Raw genomic sequence first — 25278 nt, forward strand, 5'->3', positions numbered from 1 at the left:
TGAAGAGGAGAATTAAAATAGGCCTGCAACCAAAAATTTTTCATAAAAATATAAACAAATTGCTTTTTCTTCGTCACATAGTCATTTGCCGCTCGAACTCCTCAGAGAGGAAAAAAATGGCACTTACAGCCTCATTCGATTCTCCTTCTCAATCGTTGCCGATCAAATTGTCGTGCACGAATTTCGCCTACATCTGTGACAAACCGACGCGAGGCGAACGTTCTCCGTGAGATTTGCGCCTGTCGCTTCGGCCCGCGGAGTGAGTCAATTACTAATATTAGAAGGTTCGAACCTGGAGTTGAAAGAGTTCGCGGGTTGTCCGAGCACCGAGGCGCCCCGAAGGGAACCGAAAACGGCCGAAGGATTCTCTCGATAACTCGTCGCCTACGTCACGTGCGCGCGCACCGATCCAGACGCGTACGACTCTCTCAACCAAACAATTCGCCCGCTGGGTGAGTAAACGTAGAAGAATTCCGTCCCGGGGCATCGGGCGTACAACACACAACGCGTAGTCTACGGGGATTCTCGGCCGAGTTGGACAGGTGTAGGTACCTCGAGCACCTGCTCCGGAGGTGAGGCGACGCCCTCTTCTCAACCTCCGGTCGTCCCAAGTCCGACAACCCCGGTTGCCGGGGGTTAATATACGACATTGGGCCAGTCCTTGGGGATGTTGGTTGGCCGAATCGGCACTCCTTGATCATTTTATTGCGAGGCACTCGCGCATTTGGTAACTGTTCGATTGTTATATGAGATTGATTTGGAAATAGGAGAGTAGAAAAAAAGGGGGGATGACGAACGAAGGGCTCGAACGTCGATTTTTCATCATATTTGAAGTTCTTAACGTTATCGTGACGATTCGTGATGAGGAAAAACCGTTCGCAATTTCGCGATTTTCGAATTTTCTGAAATTCAGCAAACGGTGACAAAACGAAACGTAATCATATTCCGATATCTTAATCCCTTCGAAATCATTTTAAGATTAAGAAAATAGTGATTTTTTCACCAATTTTTCGTTACGATTACGCTACTAACTTCAACTTCGTGATTCTTCGTTGTTTCACATCACTCCGAAATTGTTGGAAATCTAGCAGATTCACCGGATTTCACTATGAGATTGCTCGTTTCGTTTGGAAGATTATTTTCTACGAATTCGTTGAATTGGTTTTTTTTCTTCTCATTTTTGTTACGTTGTTATCGTCAAATATTTTATTTCAGAACTTGGTTAATGGACAATAAACGATGATGTTAAATTGACGAGTGAAAACAAAGAAAATTTGTTTTGGTGAATTTGAAGAAACTAGTCTTATAGATAATATGAACCATCGCAGGGTGAAATCGAACTAATTTACTAGATTTTCAACAACGTTTCAATCATACGAAATGAGTTGTGTATCTTAAAAGAGAACTTCGTACAAGCTTGCTAATAAAATAATTTTGCAAATAATCACGGTACGACCGTCTCGTAATAAAATTAATAAAAAGTTCCGGTGTTTGGTCAACCAACTTCCTGATCACAGTTCTTATCTAGTTTTGTTGTACCCACTGATGTAAATATCTCGAAACAAGTAGGAAAGAATGTATACGAAATATCCGCCTTGTATCTCAATTATAATATCTGCTAACGCAGAGCCTTTGAATTTTAGCATTTGAATAACACAAGTTTTTTATGTATCTGATGTTCCGATCGATAAAAATTGATCGAAAATCCGAGTCCTCGCTTGTTCTAAGCACCGATCATAGAAGAATACCAATCGTTACACATTTAGCCCCAAGTTCACCGTTTCGTTCTTTCGGATAGTTTATATGCAAGGTTCATTTACGATTCAAAACCTTGTTACTGGAGAGTTTTGGATCAGGCTTGTTTAATCGAAATTTCAGGTACATGGATTTTGCCGCGCTGCGTGGTTAATTTTTTTTTTTACCTATTAATGTAATGGGTGAAGAAATTCGAAACATGGTCAATTTTTCACGTACAGCAGTCGAATCTATTCGGTAAGAATTTTGAGATTGTCGGAGAAAAAAATGAACCGCGAAAACTAGAATACTATGCGTCAAAACTCAGATAATAATTCTTTTTCTTGCCTTCGTCTTTTTATGGAACGGTAAAACATTTTATACCGACAAGAGCAGGCATCTAATCGCACAAATTAATAAAGTGTGAACTCACAACATTAACCCAATAAGATATGTGAACACAGCTTCCGGTAGGTTTAACTTATGGGATGATAACGAAAAAAAATTAGTACGAAATTAAGCATCTTCTTGTAAGTAGCAATTTACTTCCAGTTTATCATTTCCTAAGCCTTCAATACTTGACGTAATTCTATTTTGTTTCGCAATTTGTTGTATTAACGTTACGAACTTGAACTTGATATCTGTTGCTTACGTAATACTGACTTTACCAACTTCCACTGTCAACAAGTTACTATTCATGGACAATATGAACCGTGCGATACAACGTTTATCGAGTTTGAGCTTCGATTCGTATTGCTTTTATTTTTTTCAAGAGTTTAACAGGATTTGCAATTTCGAATAATGAAAAATTAGAACGTGATTAGTGACTGAAATAAAGTGTTCGATAGAGGAAAAAATTTTCAAGGAAAAGTACAGTTGCTATGTACACAAATTAATACATAATACACACGTTCAGCCTTAAATTTTATTTCCAACGATTTTATCCCCAGCCAAAAAATATCTGATTAAGTTTTAATCGCGTTAGTCTTCGAAATGACAATTTACTACACGCTAAAGAGAAGAGCTAGTAATTTATACAAGAACCAAAGTTCAGACGCGCAATGAAGTTTGATTTAAGCTATTGAATGTCGATTAATAACAATAAATCATCATTGGGAATTAACGTCACGACCAGCTGTCCCAAGGTTTTATGTTGGCAATTCGTCCAATTCTGACTATAGTTTCTCATTCGCGTCGAAGAAAAAAGAAAAAAAAATATCTCGACTTGTCAATGCTAATCAACATATTGCATCGTCACGTTTACTTTCCATCAATATTATGTAACGTACTCGTAGTACGAATACATGTCAGTTAAAAATAAAAACTTTAAATCCCGTAGAAAAAAATCAAAGTGGTGCTACTATTTATTTTACTATTTGACCGACTACACGTGTTAACAAACAATTGTCATCGTGCCGTTAGTTCAACAAATAAATATGCAGGTAACCTTATTCGAACAATTGCAAAGGTCGAAACGAACAGCAAATATTTTGATTTCCAAGCTTGAAGAACAGGTTTAAATTGAGTGATTTTACACTATACACAGTGTCTGATCGTGTATTTTCTTACGGATTTAATTATTATCTTATCAGCGTGTAATACGGAAAATTTAAATGTGGCTATGACACAAGAATCTAAATTTATATACCTTGTGAGTGAAATCATGATGATAACATAGCAATATTATACGTGCACCATTTTTATCTTGACAATAAAAAAATATCGCATTAACCAGTATGTTTGGTTTCAAATAAGTTGAAACAAAAGAATTTCCTTATACATTCGCGGAAAGGAAATATAAGAAAAGGAAAACATGAATTCGTAAATAAATACAGCTCAAAGATATTGTATAAATAAAATATATAAAATGAAAAGAAACAAACAATGGAATTAAATCACTTTTGTCTGTCCAGAGAGTGAAAACTTTAATGAATATTTACAAATGTATGTGTAAATGTGTATATATATTGTGTCTATGCATATTGTATACAAAGATACAGGTGCGCGTTCAGCCAACCTTTGCTTCCACATATTTCGTCTCACCCAGTCTAACCTAACCTAACTCTAATCTTCGAACACCACTAGTAACAAATAGTTTTATGGACTGTCGAATACATGTTCCGATTGGGCTCAATTGTTTCTCTGAAAATTGTTAAATATTTGGTAAAAGATGGAAAAATCCGCGAGGAACATTTTTATGTTCTCCGATAGAGCGAATCGGTGTCGAATCGTTTGATTCGCAAGAGATTTGGATTTCGTTTCCGCTTTAAAATCCGCTCCGAAGGTTCTGAGTTTAAAGAATCGTCGACTAACGTAACGACGGAATGAAAATCAGAACCGCCACACGACGCGTACTTCTGATTCTTCAGGAAAACAGATTACGTTATCTCGTATACTTATAATAGCTGCACGCCAGTTTTTATCAACCGAAAACGGACCTTATATCACTTCACGCGTTCACTGGCTTATTTAACTGGTAAATATATTTCATCCACATTTTATCATAAATTATACTGTTTCGTTTGAACTCCTTTATCAAGTTGTACTAACCGCGATTTCTTTTGCAATTTTTCTCAATCTCATTTCCTTTCGTCTAATACTGTAATAAAAATTTGTGTACACATTTATTGTCAGTGCAGTTACAGACCCTTAACAGGTCTATTTGTAGACGGTATATATACAGAAAAGTGCAAAGGTAAACCTGGTACCCCGCGATTTCTCCACTCGGCAAGATCTTCTTCCGTCTATAATTCATTCGCTCCATGCTCGCAAACCTGTACAACAGTGTATCTGTTATGAATCATCCGAATCGACCGGAATTTCTGGCTAACGGAACGTTTTACAAAAAACGAATTAAACTTCGAGCGTGTATCGCAAAGGCAGAATCTATGAAAATTGTGTTTGGGTATTCGGTACGCCGGTAAGCAAATTGGCGAATTCATCGTCGTCGACAAATGTTTAACCGCTATTTTCGTCAACTGGCCTCATCGTCATTTCTCAGACAGTTAAGTCGATCCTTGATTAACGGCTCGACAGTGCGATTCGTTCTCACGGATTCGTTAATTTCTAAGGACGGGTGGAGGCGATAATTCGAAAAATAGGAAATCGGAATCCGAGGGAGCGGCGCTGGGACGCCGATAAGGAATCGAACAGCAGGCCGTAGGACCAAAAACAAGTTGTGGATTGATTCGAATCTAACGAGGAGGCGTGCAGGAAAAAGAATCTCCGTTGTCGGCATTAACTCGCGTTCACCTACCTTTCCCTTAAGTAATTCCAAACAGTTGACGACCGGTTCGTCGTCCGAACGTTGCGTGCGTATGTATACGTACGTTGTACACACAGACGGGTTGAAAGACGGCGATGACGCGAGTGATTCCTTGAGAGGTATTCGAGGCTGCCGTAGACGATCGGATCGGAAGCAATTCACCGGAAGAGACAATTTCTAACGGTTGGATGCGATTGGGTAATCCACGCGATATTCCGTCGACGATGTATCCTGCAGCGGGTGTAGGTATTCGATACGTCGTGCATGTATCACGTAAGTCAACGCCACGTTTCAACACAGTCACACACCGTATGTAAAGCGTACGATTAAAAGTTGAATATCGTCGAAACTTCTGGCAACAGAATCAGTATCGCCGTCGGCGTGTTTCGTACTCGGAGTTTCCCGCAGCGAGAATCGCGCTAAGCGTCGAATCGAGCATCGTCAACGTCGTAAGCGAAGGGCGTAGAATGAAAAGAATAGATCACTTGTTCCGCATCGGTGGACGATCACGACGACGAAGTTACGGGTTTCCGGGGCGTGAATCCCTCGGCCCGGCCCTCTGAGAAACGGGTCATCGTCGTCCTCGCCGTCCGCGAAAGCGAATCAGGCTTTTCGATCTCTCGGTGCCTTCGGGGCACCGTGCCTGTCGGGTTGCCGCCGTGCCGGGGCGCGTTTCCGGCGCGATTCAGGCGGACGCGGAAGAGGACTCGCTCTGCGACTAAGGCGCTGGCAAGGTGCGCGGGCGACCGGTCCTCTTGGCTGCCGGGTTCCGACTGGCCTCTACGAGGGCAGAACGATTCACGCGGACGCCAGGGCCGCGACGAGGAGAACGAGGAGAACGAGGAGAACGAGGAGAACGACGGCGCGACGCGACGCGACGCCTGCCCGGAGAACGGCGCTGAGAGTACGCTACGTGCACCGGTGCCGCCGCCCCTCGATCCCCTCTCGTATACCTCGAGTCAAGACGCTTTGGACGGGTGACTCATTCTAGTAGCGTTCCACCGACCGACCGACCGACCGACCGACGCTCGCTGCAACGTCGCGACGCCAATCGCGATCAGCTGCTGCCTGTATCCTCGGTTGCAGGGACGTGAACCTGCGTACCTCCTCCTGACGAAGGATTTGGATTATCCTGCGGATCGGGGTTTGCGGGTGATGGGCAGGTTTGAGCGAATCGAGTCGGATCGAACGGTCAAGCTTGAAACTCGATTGGAAAATCCATTCGAAGAGTGAGACTGGATTGAAAATCGAACCAAGTCGAATGGTAGAACCGATTTAGTAGTGGAGTCGAACTAGATTCAAGAAATCGTATTTAATTGAACGGTAATGAACTCGAATGATGTTAAAAACTAAATGTATACGACCAGCTGCACGATTCGAAGTAATAATTATTCCTGTTTCATTGTGTTGCGACAAACAAATGACAAAACTTATACGATAGTAGATTCTAAGCGATACTCGTGCTTGTCTTGAGAGATTTTTATCAGCTGTTAGATTGATTGATGAATTGCAGCGCTGTTACCTTATGATTGTTCAATTTTGCACATCAATGTACCAAATACGTAAGTATATCCATCGAATAATATCACTCCCATAGTATGCATACTCGTACAAGCACATCGTATAATACGAATACGTGAAAAATGTTTGAACAAAGGTTTTTCACCTCATAGTATCTGATTTTTTTTCAGAATCTAAATATTGATTATTGGAGTTTATATTCTTGACTTCAACGTTTCTATTCTCACTAGTTACTATTAAATTAATCAACTGAAAACTGGCGTAAAATCGATTTATTAGAGTCTTGTTCTATCCGTGTCTTCAATTGCAACGTGACACCTGCTTTTGTATTTCCTCCAACTTTCAGAATTCACGAATACGATGTACAGAACAGTGGCTTATATTGTTTGCCATCAGGCGCCGTTCCCCTTCGCCACTGTTCCCAGTTTGCACAGCGTCGGCAACTCGCGTCTCATCAATGAAACGAGAAAAAAAAAATTCCGAGTAATTCCCTCACGAATTAGCGTATCCGGTTGTAACTCGGTTCATTCGCTCATTCGCCCCTTCTCATTCATTCGTTCGTTCGTTCATTCATTGGTTCGTTTCTGCATCATTCTTTACCACGAGAGATAGTTTATCTGTAGCATATAAAAGCATATCTACAATCATACGTGATCAAAGTACGGGCATCATTGCTATGTCTCCGTGCAACTGGCTCGTCAGTTCAACGTATATCGAGACAGCTTACGCAGACTTAGTCACGTTTAAACCGAAGATTGAGGATAACAGGTCCTGAATTCACGTTTCGCACAAGTATGAGGAACTGTATCGAAATGATATTCTTCACTGAAAGTCAGAAAAGGAATTGATCGTGACATGTAATTTTTCGTCAAATCCCCATTTCGACGATTTCGAAGTCTGCAGTTTGGCAGAGAAAGAAGAATAGAGCAATTTTGTTACCTTACGTTACCGAAGGAGTTCACGCTAAGATCCTGCTTAGTTCACGTCAAGAAGTGACTTCGCGTTAACGAGTGAAACGAATCGTCAAATCGTGACTCAAGTATCACGTAAAATTTGTTTCCACGATTGACTTTCGTACTTGCGTCCGCATCTACGAGCATCGCCAGTTAGTTAGCACGAAGTTGTAACCTTCTTGATTATTACAGTGGCGGTACTTCGTTATTGACTCTGTGTCAGAGGAGAAATACACGTGAACGCAGGTTCTAGGCTCACATACACGTGTGTACATATGGATATTCATTCTTATCTGACATTTATTTGAACTGAAATTATAACCGACAGTTTGTATATTTCCATTGCGGCTTGTCAACTTGCACTATCGCTGCTTTGACGTATACGGAGTACGCTACGCTTTTCATTTGCTCTTCCGTTCCGTGTATTGACGCTGTTATAAGCCCACATCGAGTGCAGTTGAGATTATTTCAATTCGTCGAGAGAGAAATAATCACGATACACCGAGTCATCGTGATTGAAATTTATATCCCTGTAATAGTTCTGCAGCATAACGCGTCAGCTCGATGCCAAATCTCAACGTCGAGTGCTAATAATTGCTCGTTGTAGTTTCGGTCGCGATCACTCGAACGTTGGAGACATTTCTGAAGAAATTAGCTTTCGGCAGCGGCGTTGGCTTCTGCAAGTGACGCTTGAAAATAACACAATTATCACTTTGTTCGATGTAATTTCATTCCCCTATTCCGTTCCAGTTTTCGATGAGCAATTGAGGATAATCGACCAAAATAGCTCGGTATTATCATGCTGCAACTCTGTGACATTGACGTAAAATTTTACATCGTTCGAGCGTCGATAATCCCACAGGCGTCTACCTCAATAGAATTTTCTTGATTCTTTGCGTTCGTTCAAACATCTTTCGGTGTATGATGACTAATTATAATTACGCCCGGTGCTCGTGCAAATGTTCTGCCTTCGTTTTCGCGTTGTTGTTATCGCGAGCGATTAGTCGAGCCTGACAACGAGACGTGTATTTGTTCATTGCTATTGTCAACGATGAAGTAATGCCATATTTATACCTCTCTCTCTCTTTGTATAATCTATATAGACATATATCTTTACTCACGTTTATACCGCCCCGAATATATGCGGAACAACTGTATAGGTAACTGTATTTCACGGTTCATGAGTTTTTAAATTTACAAACCATAATCTGATCAAAAACGAATCGAACAAACTGTCTATAAGCGGTTTTCGAAAGAAATATATGATATCTAACATTCAGACAATTTCCATTTTCCTGCGACATCTATTTCGAAGTGAGAAAAATTTGACGAATTTAACTGAACCGATTGTGAGAGGCTTGGATTTTATCAGATAAAATGCAATTCCACAATATTGCTTCGAACATCTTGTCGTCTCTTGTCTCTAACCAGTGACAAAACGATGTATGTAATTATCTCGATCTTAAATTGTACGCGTGAACGTCCAGTGAACCTTTCTTGCAGAGATGGAAAGCCAATTAATAAGCGGTGTTTAACGTCTCCTGTCGTTTCCTGCGCGGTTAGAAGTTTGAATTTCGAGTGATTAACAGGTTCTATACTTAGCTCCGCAATTTAGCGAGGATTAGCGTCTGTGCCGACCATCTTGTTAAACCATTTTTTTTTTTAAATTCCTAGTACGTCATTTATGGAAAGAAACTACTGAAAGTCTTATCTCAAGACTTTTGAAACAGTACCATGGATTTGTCGAATGTGATATTGCAACAGTTGTTTGTGTGTGTTTTAACGCGTTGTAATCCGATTCTCGTTTTTGCGGATAAGCGTTTTTTTGGTATATTAGAGTAAGATAAGTGGATAACTTGATTGTGATTTGCAATCACGTTTCTCTCGGTGCGTTGGCAGGTATTGTCGATTCCAAATTTTGATATGATAAAAGTGTCGACAGGTGAATTGGATCAGGAAGTAAGTGTCAAGTCTTTGTTGTTTCATTTGCACGCGGCAGAATATGTGCCGACTCTGTGCTCGTCAAACAATGTATTAGGATATCAATTTTTTTCACGCTGATCAAGACGTTGTTCGATTCTTCCAATTTTTATTATTTACCGACCAACAACGGTTTTCCAATTTCACACACACACAGTGGAGTGCATAATGTGCACACTCGATGTTGTAAAAATTTCTTCCGCCGTCACGTCGACGTTGGAAAATGATTTTTTACGCTATTTCCTCAACGACTACCTACGAAGTAGAAAAAAGAAGAAACTTGGTACATGCGTATGATTTCGCTCTTTGTGTGGCCGTTGCTTCTATGCTCTCCGTCATTCGGAGGCATTTACGTGGCGTCGGAGACGTTTGTTTGACTGTTTGCATGTTTTGTTGGAACAGCTTGTTCTTGCCTCGAGAGAGTCGTTACTCTGACTCACCGGCGTAATAAGAGTCTTTTTATCATTCCAGCGATAAGGATTAAATTTCATCCCCACCCAAACAATTCCGCCGCTTCGTGTATAATGTAAACGCGTTTATGCAACCTGGGACAAGTTCTAAATATAATTATAACTCTTACAACGCTGATCGTGTTACCGAAAAAAATATCTTCCGCGCAGTTCGAGAGTTAAAATGTTACGCTTTTTTTCCTTCTTTTCCTATTTGTCAATTACATTTCGTCACATGCTAACTTCACGCGTGGGTGTACGAAATCGTGTATCGTCTTCATTTACGTGAGAGCTGTTGATCGGGTTTAAATAATGCCCGAAAAATATACCGTATTCCATATTCCATGCAGGATTTTCAACCGCAACCGCAATAAAAACTCGGCGCGACTCATTTTGTTGCGTCTTTGCATATGACAGGAAGCAATAATCCGTCGATCTTATCGGCCTGCCGGAGACTTGTAATCGCGAAAAATCTTGGTGTAGAAATTTTGTGTATTTTCACTTTAGATTATCCGCAAGCGTTTATAACTGTCCGCACAGATTATTTTCCTGCCAATGTTGAAACGGCGATTTGTCAAATTATATTCAAAATTGTTACGTAAAATTCAAAAATCTTCAAAAAAAAAAAAAAATCTCGATGGCAGAAGAAAGATCGAGAAATACGAAGATCGTAATCTTCGTGGACCTGATTCTTCGATCGTTTCCGGCTTTTTACGTTCAAACCTCTAATTTCGTAAGGATCAAAAATCTGAATTCAAATACATAATTCTTGTGCGTAATATCTTGACGGACTGATTCAAATGGTGCAATGCAAGAAAAATATTGATAGCAGCTGTAGCGAAATGGGTTATCACACCTGCGCGCATTGCTGCTAAGGTTATATAAATGCGATGTAGTTAAAGTTTTCATTTTCAAGATGACGAATCGTCGCTCGTAATTACCTTGGGCTACATCCCTCAACAGTGCATACAGTTTGATTGACGAATCGCGTGACAAATACTGCAGTCATTGGCAATATTGATCAGCAGCGAGCTCACCTCACTTTTAGAAGTCTCGATACACGTTTACATAGTAAGGGATCATACATTATCAGGTTATCGCCAATTCGTCATTAAGAGAAGAAAAAACTTCCATTCCAGTTACATGCACGTGTATATTTCTGAAATTTTATTTGCAATCTGGTCAAGGTTAGGTTGATTTTATCTCCTGTATGCACGTTAAAATCACAATCCAGGATATCTTTTACTCAAAATTGAAGACTGATAAGAAAATAGGGTGAAATCGAATTTCACCCTGTTCAATTAGGTGATTAAATAGAAAATTTTATTTTTCTTAAATAATCTGAAAGCATATTTCAATTTTTTTTTTTTCACTTTCAACGTTCCAAAAGTCATGAATGTTGATACGTTACTCGGGATTAAATTTATTCTTTCTTGAAAGAAAGAGAAGTATCTAAAAATTGAATTTCCATCATTAATTTAACACCATTCGGACATTTCGAACGAGGCTTCAGGTATTCCTGACTCTGCAGTAATCCTAGCGTGCGTATAACTTGTTCAATACGTTTTGAGAAAGAGCGAAAAAAATTCGCACTCGAATTTCCCTGTTCGCCACAAATTCACGGTACGTCAGGGTCGAGAAGTGTAAGCCGTAGAATTTTTCTGAGTATGCAGTTAGTAACGTTATTGCAACGATGCGTGGATAGGAAAAAGCGCGATTCTGCAACTTTGGGATTGTATGAAATTCGCTCAACTGTATACATAATTTGGAAAACGCAATCCCTTCGAAATCCTAAGATTATAAAACAGTGATTATTTCCTCAATATTTTTTTGTACTTTGACGTTGTTAATTTCAACCTCGTGAATTTTTTTTTTCGCCAGCATAAAAAAAAGATATATTCATAATTCGTATGCAAAGTCGCGATGATAATGCCGTGCATGAATCTGTTTGTACTATGATATATTAGTAAGCATTAGGGGCGTCCTTCGAACGACCTCGTGGTCGGATGTTCGTAGTATATTAAGTAGCGCCGTGTGGTTTGTTACTATACTACGGCGATTCATAGGTATGTCCCTCTTATACGATGAGATTAGACCATTATTGTAAGTATAGATATATCGACGTCCGAGAACGCCGGCGGAAGAAATAGAAAGAGAATTCCTGAGAGTGGAAAGGTCGAATAGCCGCAACGATACGTTCCTTCCTTCGCTTCTTTATTATGCTTCGTAGGTACGTACATGGCGCTTGGCGTGTCACGTACATCGCTAGTCAAAATATAAAATAATCACTTGACCTATCATGCGTCGAGTTGTGCAAGGTTTTGTTTCTTTCTATCAGTTTTTTTCATCACCTAACGCAATACGTTCGAGCTTATCTCGGACTACTAATTTGATGACCTTGAGTATGAGATGGCGTGTCAAATCATCCGGTAACCATGCTCCCGCAATATACGTATCCGTAACTGTGATTCGTATTCTTTCAGAAGATATGAGCTGATTTGAAATTTTAATGTCTCAAAGAGGCTGTGGCTCATTTTTATTTATGGAATCGAGAATTTCTTATGTACCAATTTCAAGGTGCTCCATTATTTTCGGAACACAATTGCTCTACACTTTAAACAGTAGAGTATCTTTTAAAGTGCAACTAATACTCGATGTGATTACGTAATATTAACAAGACTGATATTATATGATAGATATAGTTTATGATGTTGAAATACTGGAATTTTTTCACAGTAATTGATTGAGTATTTTGCCGAATTTATATTAATTGGTAATTGTCATATTAAGAAAACTCAAATTTTACCCAGTAATCGGTTGAAAACAATACAAAGAAAAAAAAAACAAACCATTCTCAGCAAGATTCGTTATCGAAAAAGCTTAATATTTTCGATTCACTTTTTAAAATTCAATTCAGCTTGTATATAATACTTATCACTGCCAATAAAGATGATTTTTAAAAAGTGTTTAGATTAGCGTTTGTCTGGTTTCAGTATCCAAAATCTCCTTGGACGAACAGATGATACTATCATGAAATCACGTTTCTTTTGGTATCACGACTCTAATAAAAAAACGGCCTGTTGGTTCGCCGTTTTTAAATTTCTCATTCCAATGGTGAGTTCACCAGTTCACGAGACACTTATTTTTTGACAAATACAAAGACTCGCAAAATTTTGAAATGAGAGGAAAGATCGGACCTACTAGAAACAGTCAGAAAACTGATCAGTCATTTTGTTGAAAATGAAACTGAAACGAAATTCCGAAAGTCTAAAACTTTATTCACAGTGGTGAATTTTTTCGTCGAGTATTCTAGAATACGATAATCCTCTCGACATTTATCAAAGTTATGTCAAATGCAAACGCGAGTTGATCCAAAATCGAGGCATCGCAATCGCTGTGACATTGACGTTAAACTCTGTATCTCGAGTCTCTGCGTGAGGTTGAACGAAAAAAATGTGAAAATAAAGTGTAACATAAATAACACCGCCTCGCCGCCTCACCCTGAACCCACGTCGCTTCGATGTACAATTCGAGTCAGTAAACCGGATATCCGGACGCTATGCTATCCGAAGCGGACTACTGCTCTTGCTGCTGTAACAAGGAACCAGCGTCCCTATCTATTCCGCTAACTGCTATCTCGTATAGTAATATCGGCTTCCTGAGAGCGACAGACGGTCGTGATTGCAGGCACTGTAAGGAGGTTGGTTGGCCCAAAGAAGGGATTCGTTTGAACAGTTTTATTGCGAGACAGTCGATCATGTATGGAGTGTTTATCAAATTTTTAAAAGAAGATTGCTTCGAAGATATGCCAAAATGTAAAATTCTGGAATTGATAAACAGAAGCTTAGCTATCGATGCTTTGTTTTGAACCGTTGTAAAATTGTCGAAGATCTGGTAGATTCCTGAGATTTCGCTCTAACATGGCTCGTTTTATTCAGAAGATTATGTTTTATAAAACCATTGAAACAGATTTTTTTTCATCGGTCAATTTGGTATTGCCGTTCGTTAAGCATAACCAATATTGCTGCAATGTTGTAAAATTAAATATTTAACGATACCAGCACGATGGAAAAAGAGTATTTTGTTGTTAGTGAAATTGTAGAAAGTTGTACCCTGAGTAAAATAAATCACCGTAGAGTAAATACGAACAAATCCACTAGATTTTTAACAATTTGAGAATGATTTGAAACGAGGCATCGATATCTCAGCTATTATTTATATTTTCCGGCGTTTTCAATTATTGTATTCTCAAAGAGATCTCGAAAGTTTACTTCCTCGATGTACGTACAACTATCTCGTTATAAAATTATTAAAAGGAATTGATATCCGATCAACGAATCACCTCAAGGAGGTTCATTAACCGCGAAATGCGTTTGCTTCTTTAATTCAGTCGGTTTAAAAAAAAATTTAACCTTAAAGTGGATAGTCATGATGATTATTATCAATATAACTAACGTAGGTACTCGAAGATGTCTCCAACCAAGAACTCGACATTAGTCAGTTGAGAAAATTAATTCAACTAATGAGCTGACGTTGAAAAAGGAATCACTAAAAAGTCGTTATAAAATTCGCGATAAAATCGCGGCAAGTATAACGAGTATCAAAAACTTATTGCAAGAAATTGCTAAAAAATTTAGAGAACAAGCTTTGACCTTACGAAAAATTCAAAATCTGCGTTTATCCTTACGCAAGAAGGAGCTTCTCCGCCTGTAGCACGACGATTTTTAGTGGAATTTACTGGCGAAGGAACTCCTTAAAATTTACGAACCTCCAACGTCAATTTTCTTCCGATCGAAATCTACGAAGGAGAGTTCTGTTTTTTTCTTATCTTGAGAACGTAGCGTCGTCTTCTGTATCTTGAGCGTGTGTGACGGCAGAATCGATTCTCGCATCGGCAATATCGCCACGATTCACACACACGGACCTGCGGCAGGGTTTTAAGCTGCGGCAAACGCGCGTGTGCGTCTTGTGTGGTCATCCACTCCCGGCCAAAGATAGACGCTGACATCATGACATCATCTCGTACACACGCGAGCAACGCTCTATCCCGCCTCCCGATAAACACGGAACAACTACTCGCCGTCTCGTTTCGACGACGCAGCGACTCGCTTCCCGATTCCTCCTGGACTCCTGGTCTCCCGCGGGACTCGGAGCAGCGCTACGTCTCGTCGACGTTACGTACGGCTTGCCTCCGGAAGTGGATTAGGTACGCCATTTGAATTCGCTGTAGCATCTTCCGTCACCTTAATCAAATTATTTACTCGCTAATTTGTACTCTTAATTAATCTCCCCAATCACGCAATTCGTGACTAAAGTCCGCCATCGGTCAAGTTTTCGACGGAAGTTTGGATGCCTGGCACACTTCGTTGTTCGAAAGCTTTGCGTTCGCCTGGATTGATCCCCACCTCTGTATCTTATTCACAATTCGCGAAAAATGTTGGTATAATTTTGGTTACGGAGTGGCTGTGAAAAACAGGTACAGGAATTGTGGGTAACGTGGTCGGTGAATTGAGCAAGACGCCTTAAACGCGCCAAGATTTTCATATCCTGATTCGGAAAATCTTGGCGGATTGCCAATCGACCAGACGTATCACTCACAATTCCGAGCTACGCTATCGGTCGTACCGAAATCTTAATTGTAACCAACATTTGGGTTGGGAGTAAAGATTTGAAAGGATTATAAAATAAATGGCTGACTCGATAAAATTTTTGAAAAGGAAAAAATCTGTTTCATAGAATTTTATAATACAAAAGTTGAGATGTATTAAAGTCAAAATGGAGAATGGTAGAGTATAGAAAACCAAATTATAGATTCGTCAGAACTGTGAATAACAATATAGCAAGCAAAGACTCGGGCTCGATGTTGTCAGGCTGCATGGTATCCGAGACTTTGAAATTATCCAATAACCCTTAGGAAGGTTGCGGATAATCCGAATAGACAAACTTGTACCCAGGTGACGATTTTCTTTGGATTTCTTTGTGTTTTTTGGTCATTATCTCTTTTCTGCTTTCACGCAGCACGGATGATTCCACGATGGAAGGATGAAAGTTCAGAACGAGCGTTACATAGAATGTCAAAGTTCCAAACGTTGCTAATAACTTCACCTCTTATGCGGCGAAGCGTTTACCAACATTCGATGTAACGGGCGGTCCGAACTTTATCAATTCGGAGCTTTTAGCCACACCGTGAAGAACATCTGTTGTACCGTCGCTTATGCCAATTTATTTCGATCCATACTGGAGATAACTGTTTGTAATATTTCTAGACTTCTATAACGAACAAAATAAGCCCGGAATCATGAGAGTTGGATAAAAAACACCAGAGTGAGATCATTTCGAATATTTTTGTTATAAAAACCTTTCTTCAAATTTTTCACATCATAGCTCGAGTCATTCGAATGTGCTTGGGTTTGCTTCTGTTGCATCACGGTAAGAACGTTGTTTCCTTCGCGTTCGCCATCATTGGCGCGGATAATACAGTTGTAGGTTATTTAAACGGTTTTTTTTCCTCTCTTCTTAACTTTTGATTCACATCGTCCGGGCGATTCGTCCTGGAATCGAGCTGCCTGATTTTTGCCAATTTTCCAACACAACTCTGACACTGCTCGATGCCAGTCTGCTTTAAAAAAAAAATCAGGATAAACCAACGGTAGAATTTCGCACAGCGGTTGAATCGCGACGCTGCCGGCTTGCGGAGACCGTCATTCTTAATTTAACACCCATGCTGATAACCGCCGAGAACCTGCCACGGTGACGGAGTGCGTTTCTTTTTTCATTTCCTCGTTTATGTTGCTCTCTTTTTGCTTGGCCGTGTCCAACGGCTACGTGACTTGGAAGCACGCGTGAGACGCGTAGGCTACGTACAACTTTCGTTGCGTTCCGCAACCCACTTATTAAGCATTTATATATAGAAACTCTATACACCCAGCATCCGACATGTACCGTCGAGCTCAAGCTCCGAGATTCGTCTCCTTCGACGGCCCATTGAGTCGTTTATCCATGAAAATTATACGCGGATTATACGCGGTTACTGCGTCGTTTACGTTTCATATTTCCAAGAATCATTTCTACGGAAATTCCACAAGCATTTATTACCGTTTCCCAACCGCAGATCACGAGCGGAATTTGCGGTCAAAATATAATACAGCGGTATAAAGGTTACGGAAATTTGTCAGATAAAATTAATCGAGTAAATTGTAATCGTTATTACGATAATAACACTGCATCGTTACCACTGTCATTGTATTTTATATTTCTTTTGCAAAGACAGCACAAATTATAACGTTCATCTACTATATTTTTCTGTTTCTCTTTTCTCTTTCATGCATCTCCTGTTTACTGTAAATCATCGCGCAGAAATTCTAGTCTATTACGCTAGCGAAGCAAGAAAGAAAGAAAAATTGGATTGACATTGCAAAATTTGGCGATCAAGTGTTGGACAAAAATTTGTTTAATTCTAATCAATGGATTTTTGAAGTGTTCTTAAGTTTCACTTCTCTTGCGGACGAATGAAATAATACAATACTCTTTTGCATTAAGTTAATAGGAGAAAAAAAAACAAAATAAAAAAAATAACAACAACGAAAACCAACGATAACATCACCTCTGTCTCATAGCCATATTTGGTAAAGTTAACAAATCGTTTCTCTGTGTGTGTAATCATTTGAATACTGTGTCATCTTCGTGTGACTAATGGGATCGATAAGTCTTTGATATTCTGAGGCCAAAAAAAAGAAACGAAAAAAATGTCATTGATTAGATGCTGCCGCAGATATCTTCGCGATTCATGGTCGTGCACGTTTCGAAACGCTGTCTGAAATAAAGATTGCTGCGTTGCAAAAAAAAAAAAAAAAACTCCAACGGCTTATACGCAGAATTCGCAAAGCTTAGGATGTGGCATTTACACATGATGCTTAGTTTTTTAATCGATGATCAATTATTGGTGATCTAATTATTAAAATGGCTCACTATTTTGCACGTGAAATATAAAAGGGGGTGCAAAATGAATATACTGCACACGTATATCTGCAGAGAATTCTGCTATATATGTTTTTTCTACCTTTTCATGAATGGATTTGTACTCGAACTAAGGTAACATGTATCAGTTTGATCACAATCACTGCTTGATTAAATAGTTGAGGAAAATATCTGAGAAATCGGGGGGGATTCTCAAGAATCGTGGAGAAAAATTTGTTACTCAAAATTCTACCATTAGAAATTTTACAATTTCTTGAAGTTTGCAAGTTCGATCACAACGAACATATTATAGTTCCTTGCCTTAGAAAATTTCCTGCAGGTACTAGATAACGTTGCGCCTGGATTATTTCATAAAAATTCTGCAAATTATTAGTCAAATGCTGGAGGTTTATTTCCCAATTTTTGATTAAAATCTATGTCGATTTGTTTAAAAGAAATTCCTTTACACATCTTTTCGGGATTTTCTACATAACTTCTATAATTTCTTGCTCTTAATCTTGCGATTCCCATCATTAAAGCTACTCCGAGATTGTGTGAAAAAATCTAATTTCTTGCGAATTGACAAGCATTGCAGAACCAATAATAATTGATGAATCATAGCCAAGCTTCCCAATCAAGCGAGAGCTTTCGATAAATTCGCTGTAATCAGCAACGTTACCGATATCGCTAATTCCGTCCGTGTGCAACCTGCAAAACTACACCTACATACATGTGTAACGAATGCGTAGCGTGCGAGTAAGTATTACTACTTGCCGAAGCTCCGATAGCAGCACCGCCCACGCCTCCGTATCATATCGCTCGTATCGTATTAAACAGCTCACATTTATATACGCTCGTATCGCTATTCACAATGAGTTCATAATGATTTTGTAAACGAGAGCGAGTGCTCTGCGTCGTAACTGCGAACCGCGGAACCGGAAACGCACAATGGTACCTCGATGTGTAAACACGAATCGTGCCTGTCTTCATCTCTAATAATAATATCTAAACATAAATTATCCTAATTTCGACTTTCTTCGCAATTAATGCCTGACTTATAACTTCCCGTTCGTTGAGAATTTCTTGTTCGAAATAATTTGTGTAAATTTTGTTAATTTTCTTCGCTATTTGTATCGCTTTGTACTTATTTCGATTCGTTGTAACACCTTGAACTATACGTTCGAAATAAAATTTTGATTTTTTTCAACTCAATTCGAGTGTAAATGCATTTTAGACGGTCGAAATGCCGTCAGTACACCGGATAACCGTTAGCCGGCGCAGGACTCTCAAAGCTCTTTCCATCGAAGGGATACAATTCGAATTTCATCCGGTACCCGTTTGAAATTCCATATTTTACCGTATTTCCAGTGACATTAGACGTGGAATGAATTTAGTAGTGAAAATTCCATACTTCAAGATAGAGTTAAGTTGTATAATTTGATACACCATTAGTTACGTATCAACACTGTATACACTTATACAGTACTTATATTATATTAACATCAGTGATTCCCGTTTCTTGATACTATCGAAATATCAAACGGAAAATCCAAACAAGTTTTTATAAAAAAAAATTTGTAACCTTAAGACATTTATAATTCTTATTCGAAGTTTGCCAGCGTCAATAGGAATTTTCAATGAGACGATCAGAAACTTTTGAGAGTAACATATTTTTTCCAACATTGTGTGAAATGTAGTATCGTTTAGCTCGTAAACTGCACATTAAGGGAACGGAGAAAGTTTGAATTTAACTTTACTCCGCATGCGGTCGTGTAAGAAGCTATAAAATAATTATTCGATTGTACGATGATGGATTGATGCGACACCAAGTGGCGATTCTGAGAAGTCCGAAATCAGGTTAAATCAGACACGCACTGATTTATTAATTGAAGTATTTGTCTATAGTTATTGATTTTAAGTGGGGACACGCGTATACGGTGGGAAAAAAAATTTAATCGAAGAACCTAAAGCTGCGTTCGTTGCAATGGTTCAACGTCTGCCAATTGAGTGGATACCTGAGAGCTCGATAAATTTTGTTTTCTCATTGTTACATCGGTTTTTAAAATTGTTGCAATATTTTAAAAACAACCCTTTACCAACAGGCCAATTCTCAACTTATGTTTAGTTTTTGAAAAGGATATTGAAAACGACACGGCGACTGTTACTAATCGATAGAATTACATTCGTTCAACCGTTTTTCGCATCCCCGACATGGATGTAGCTCCTTACCTCAAGTCTACACTCGATGCAAAATCTAATCTCTATCTGTGTATCGAACAATTCGACCGGCATGGTCCGAGTTATTTTTACCGATCAAATACGTCGCAGGCCACGTCATATTTTATATCCTTGATCCAATTCGACGCGGAATGTTACAGAGAATATGCACCGATATTCTGGCTGCAAAACTTCAAGGGAATGTTGCATATAACTGAGGAACATCAATTTCATAGAAGTTACTACGATTAAACGATCTACAATTTAAACGGTGTTTAAAAAAAAGCCATCGCTATGTCTGTGACGCGTATAACATGTACGTACGTACGTACGTATGATATATCTACGTAAACCTACTTCGGAAGCGACGATCAATGCCTCGATTATCTCGTGACGGTTGTAACATCAGTCTATGGTCTATAATGCGATATGTGTGCGTGCGACAGTCTGCATCAGACAGAAACGATGCCATTAGCAGTGGGAAACGACTGACGGCAGTCCGATTCAATGATTCATCGTGCAATTAAGTCACTCTCAAATACGTGCATTGCATGATAATAATAAGTCATACTGCAGAACCGAAACCCAATTATTTGAAACAGGCGTTTCCGAATTTGACCATGGTACATTTTTTTACCTGTATTCAAGTCTTCACTTCACTTCAATGATCTCTGAATAGAATTCTTGTGAAAAAATTCATTTGAATAGAAACTTTCTTTCAATTGCTTGAGATTTTTTTAATCGTTTTTGTACTTTTGCAAGTGAAAAGTTGAGAACATCTTATCTCTTAAAATTCAATATTCCACGTTTTTCAAATTCGAATTTTCGTTATTATTCTATTTCCGAAGTTTCTTTTATTTTCTATCAAGTTAATTCAAACCTTCTCGAAAAAACAGGACCAACATCAAAGAGCGTTACAACAATAAACTTCATGTTTGCTGAAAGAAGCAGCTGCAGAAAAAAAAAATTCTAAGAAACGTAGAAAAGAAAATACTTGTGGAAGAAAAATGGTGAGATTTTTACGGAGAGGTGAAATTTCTAAGAGAATTAGAACAACTAACCGTGTAAATAAAAAACGCGTAAGTGATGTTGAAAAGAGTGGGAAAAAAAAACACCGAAGAACTTTAACAGTGGTCTATAATTTGAATAATCTCAAATTTCTTTGCAAATTTCTTTTCGCCAAGGTTACACATACAGACTTCGTTGAAAATGGTTTAAAATTAAGAGGAAAAAAAGAAAGAAGCATGCACAGCTTCACAGGCTCAAGAGAATTTAAATAGCTCAGTTGGCAGGTTGGATTTCCTTGTGCGGATTAGATTATAGTTCCAAGGCGCGCACTTGTCATGGGAATTGGCTCTCGAAGTGTAAACACTGCACAACCGATGACGTTTCCGCATCGTACCGCACGCGGTTTTGTCTGCAGGCTTTAGCAACGACAAATTTTGCGAAGCGATCTGCAACGCGTCATCCTTTTCCTCGTAATTTATATTACAAAAATGTTTATATATTACACATATAAACTTATGTACATGCAATGAAAACGCCTCCATAAAAAAAAAAAAAAAAAAATAAGAAGCAGAGAACAATTATTTGAATAAATCAAACTAATTCGTATATCTGAGAAAACAAATATTCAATCTTTAAATTGGATGATCGGTGGGAAATTTTGCAGTAACTCATTTTACATTATTTATTCATTTTTATTTTGGATTCCCAGTAGATGAAGAGAAAATTTGACTATTTTCTTAGAACATGGACTTTCTAATGCAGTTTTAACCGTGGCTTGAATTAACATCCTCAGACTGTTTGTAGCAAACAATGGTGAAAACCAATTAGGCACGATCGCGACTGGCGGAGTGCCAATTATATTTGTCATCACGAACATTGGCACTTCCGTGAAAAATATTTGATTCAACTTGGAAACTTGTTTCATCACTTGTATAATTCTTTTCTACACACTGCGTTTACGTATGTATAAATATGATGTTGTATCATGAATCCCGGGAGAATGACTCGACCAATTCTGATGAAATTTGGGGAGAAAACGACGCGTTTAGTTTAGGTTGTCCATGAAATTTTTTAAGGTTCTGTCACTTCCGATTGAAAAATTTCGAATATTTTTAACTTCTGAATGATTATCACGTAGATCTCAAAAGTGTATGCTATATGTAATACTAAATTTAATTCGAACTAAATTTCGGTGAAAAACCATGACGAAAGTCGATTGTATACGTCCTGAATTTCGAAAACACAACTCAATCAATTTAGATTTTTTCACAACCTTCAGGTTTGAAAATCGTAATAATAAGAAAATAATCAATCCGGAAAATTTTGAAAAGTGTCAAAGGGACTAATGAGAAATTTGCACAGCTGCTAAAAAATAAAAACTTCGTGTATGTATGACACGCAAGTAGGACATAGATAGTGTATTATAGAATAAGATAATTGCATCGACCTATAAAATCGAATGGCGTGCGTCACTCGGACGACGGCCGAGAAATGTTTGTGAAGTATTTTTAACCTTTTTTTATCAATCCCGCTCGATTTAGGGCGTATATTCATTATTAAATATATGCTTTTCTTTTTGTAACAAACGCAATCACACAACAGATACAGTTGATTTTAATAATTTTTTTCGATCTCGCAATTGTCTGTCATGTTCGTTACAGGTAATTGATCCAGCGATTGTATTACCAAATATCAAAGAATGTGCAGTAATAGGCACATTCACTTCTCATATGTGAGTTCATTAAATTGTCGACTGGGTTCCAGACTTTTAAGTATCTATGTTCAAACATTTCAACCCACAATATACACATTTTGTCTTACTTTCCGATCATTCATTTAGTACTGCAATCAATCTGACAGATTGACGACATTTTTATTGCTCACATGTAGAAAAAAAAAAAAAAAAAAACACTTGTTCCACTTGTTAAAATATCGCTGATAAACGAGAATAATTTTTCCAATTAATAAAAATACTGTCAACCTTACTCCAGTTGCTGAAAACATTTCTTCGTGGGCGTATAAAGATAATAAAAATTAAATCATTTGAAAACGAATAAGACTCGCATGACTTGACTGACAAGAATATCTCTGGCTTTGTCCGAAGATATGTCTGTCCTTAAAATCTTACGAGTAATCCTTGTGTACTTATTTCTGTTCTTGGGTGGCTGAAATTTTTTGCTGAGAAAAAGAAAGAACAACGCATCCGAGGAGTGAAACGGAAATTTAAAAAGTGAAAAACAGAATCAGGGAATGTTGATAGTTATACTTGCATACGTGAACTCATCTCCTTCTGAACGCGTTACGTATACCACAGTTCGATATATTAAAACAGATAGAAAGCGGTTTCGCTGTGACGTTAGGAATTGACTCACCCGTTGATCGTTATAGCGATCGTCGATAGATTTATCGTGTCCGACTGGCTTGTGCATTGTGCAACGAGAGCAGTGCGTTCGATCTTTGCCGGTAAGGAAGTGATTGGAAAATTTCAAATACATTCGATTTGATGGTTTTTAAATGTTGAGAATAAGCAAGACTGATTGCAGGCAAAATTTGACGAATAGTTGTGAGTAAATTTATCCCGAAAATTGGACGAATAAATAAATAAATAAATAAATAAATAAATAAATAAATAAATAGATAAATAATATGTTGAAAGTCACACTCATTTCTGACTCATGGTTTTTTTTTTTTTTTTTATCTGACCGGTGCAATGATTAAACGCAGAATCACTTCGACTCAACGTCGAAAGTTCGTCTGTTATCGGTAAAAAGTCAATATGTACTAATGGCCTGTCAAATTTGACCAGTTATATTGTATTTCTTAATATAACTTCTCAGTGATGGAAAACAAGTGGAGAATCTAGATTTGACTTGAGAAAAACCTGACCTCGGGTGTCAATCATGTTACTCACTTTTAATCTTGCGCAATCGATTATTTGAGATATAAAACTGAAAAAGATGGTAACGTTATATCATTAAGTGTAAAAAAGAAGTCACTATCAGCGTAAAATGAAACAATAACAAATACACGTAACGTTGTGCTTGACGAGAAAACGATTCCGTGAAATAATGATTCATCTGGGTATCTATAAGTGAATACTACTTAACACCGCCAATCGATTATCATCTCCTTCACACCTGTCGCCCGTTCCATTTTTCTATTCTCTTAACACTAGCAAGATAATTAGAATTATTACTTGGAAACCAATCGATACATATCAGTTCGTTGTTATTGATTATATTAATTCGATTTTTAACGATTTGAAATGATCTTCATTTCAAGAATGTACCGTTTCAAATCACGCTATCAAATTACAATTGAGAAGGAGCAACGGAACTTCGTACGAGTCGTAGCTAGTTGAAATATTATAATCTCAACGTCTAAAAACATCAATTTTTTATTTAAAAAAAAATTTTTGTAATTTTGTTTTCATGCGACTGAAGTTCGTAGTGGTAATGATTAGGGTGGGTCAAAAAAATTAAGTATTGCTTTTTTTGGATCCGACACACGAAAACTAGTTCCTAGGTACCTCTAGAAAGTACTCACCAAGTATGAGCTCTTAATATTAACGGGAAGATTATGCTCATCATAGTTTTCCATTTTCAATTTAGTATCATATAAAAATGGTCATATCTTGTCAACAATAGATCGTTTAACCAATCGCAAAGTCAATATTTATAGGAAATTGAACGCTCTACAAAAATGGTCTTTTGTGGTTAATCGATTACTCTAGCCATTCAAAAGATATTCGCAGTAGAATTCCAATGCCTACTGATTTTAATAGTTTTTCAATAAATATTTCCAATTTATGCATTTAATTTGTGAATTTTGAGATAATTTATGTTCTATTTCAGGAAAAGAAGGTTTTTATTTAAGAAATATCATTTAACATGTCGGCAGAAAAAAAAAATTCCATTTCACCATATGAAATTTTATAATTCTATACAGTATTGATTCAAAAAATTTCATACGGCGTTGTAGAATTTTTTTTTTCTTTCGATTTATACAATTCAAAAATATTGAAAATCGAATCCGAACGGAAAAGTAAAAGATTGCACATATCAGAACACATAATACCGAACTGCAGAATCATAAGGATTCTCCTCGGTAATACAAAATCGTATACAGATTCTCGATCTTGCTGTTCCATGTTCCGACCTTTCCGTACATCGACTTTCTATATTTTCAATTTTCC

The 25278-nt window shown here is 38.1% G+C and overlaps 1 protein-coding gene and 1 long non-coding RNA gene across 2 annotated transcripts in view; one reads left to right on the forward strand and one right to left on the reverse strand.

Moving 5' to 3' along the window:
• LOC124217528 (dual specificity protein phosphatase 10) overlaps nucleotides 1-25278 on the reverse strand; it is a 112853-nt gene that overhangs the window by 61248 nt on the left and 26327 nt on the right. The gene's annotated exons all lie outside the window — the stretch shown is intronic.
• The window catches only part of LOC124217530 (uncharacterized), a 104284-nt gene that overhangs the window by 53417 nt on the left and 25589 nt on the right, over nucleotides 1-25278 (forward strand). The window lies entirely within an intron of this gene.

The sequence above is a fragment of the Neodiprion pinetum genome, chromosome 4 (genome assembly GCF_021155775.2).
Source record: "Neodiprion pinetum isolate iyNeoPine1 chromosome 4, iyNeoPine1.2, whole genome shotgun sequence".
NCBI classification, from domain to species: domain Eukaryota; kingdom Metazoa; phylum Arthropoda; class Insecta; order Hymenoptera; family Diprionidae; genus Neodiprion; species Neodiprion pinetum.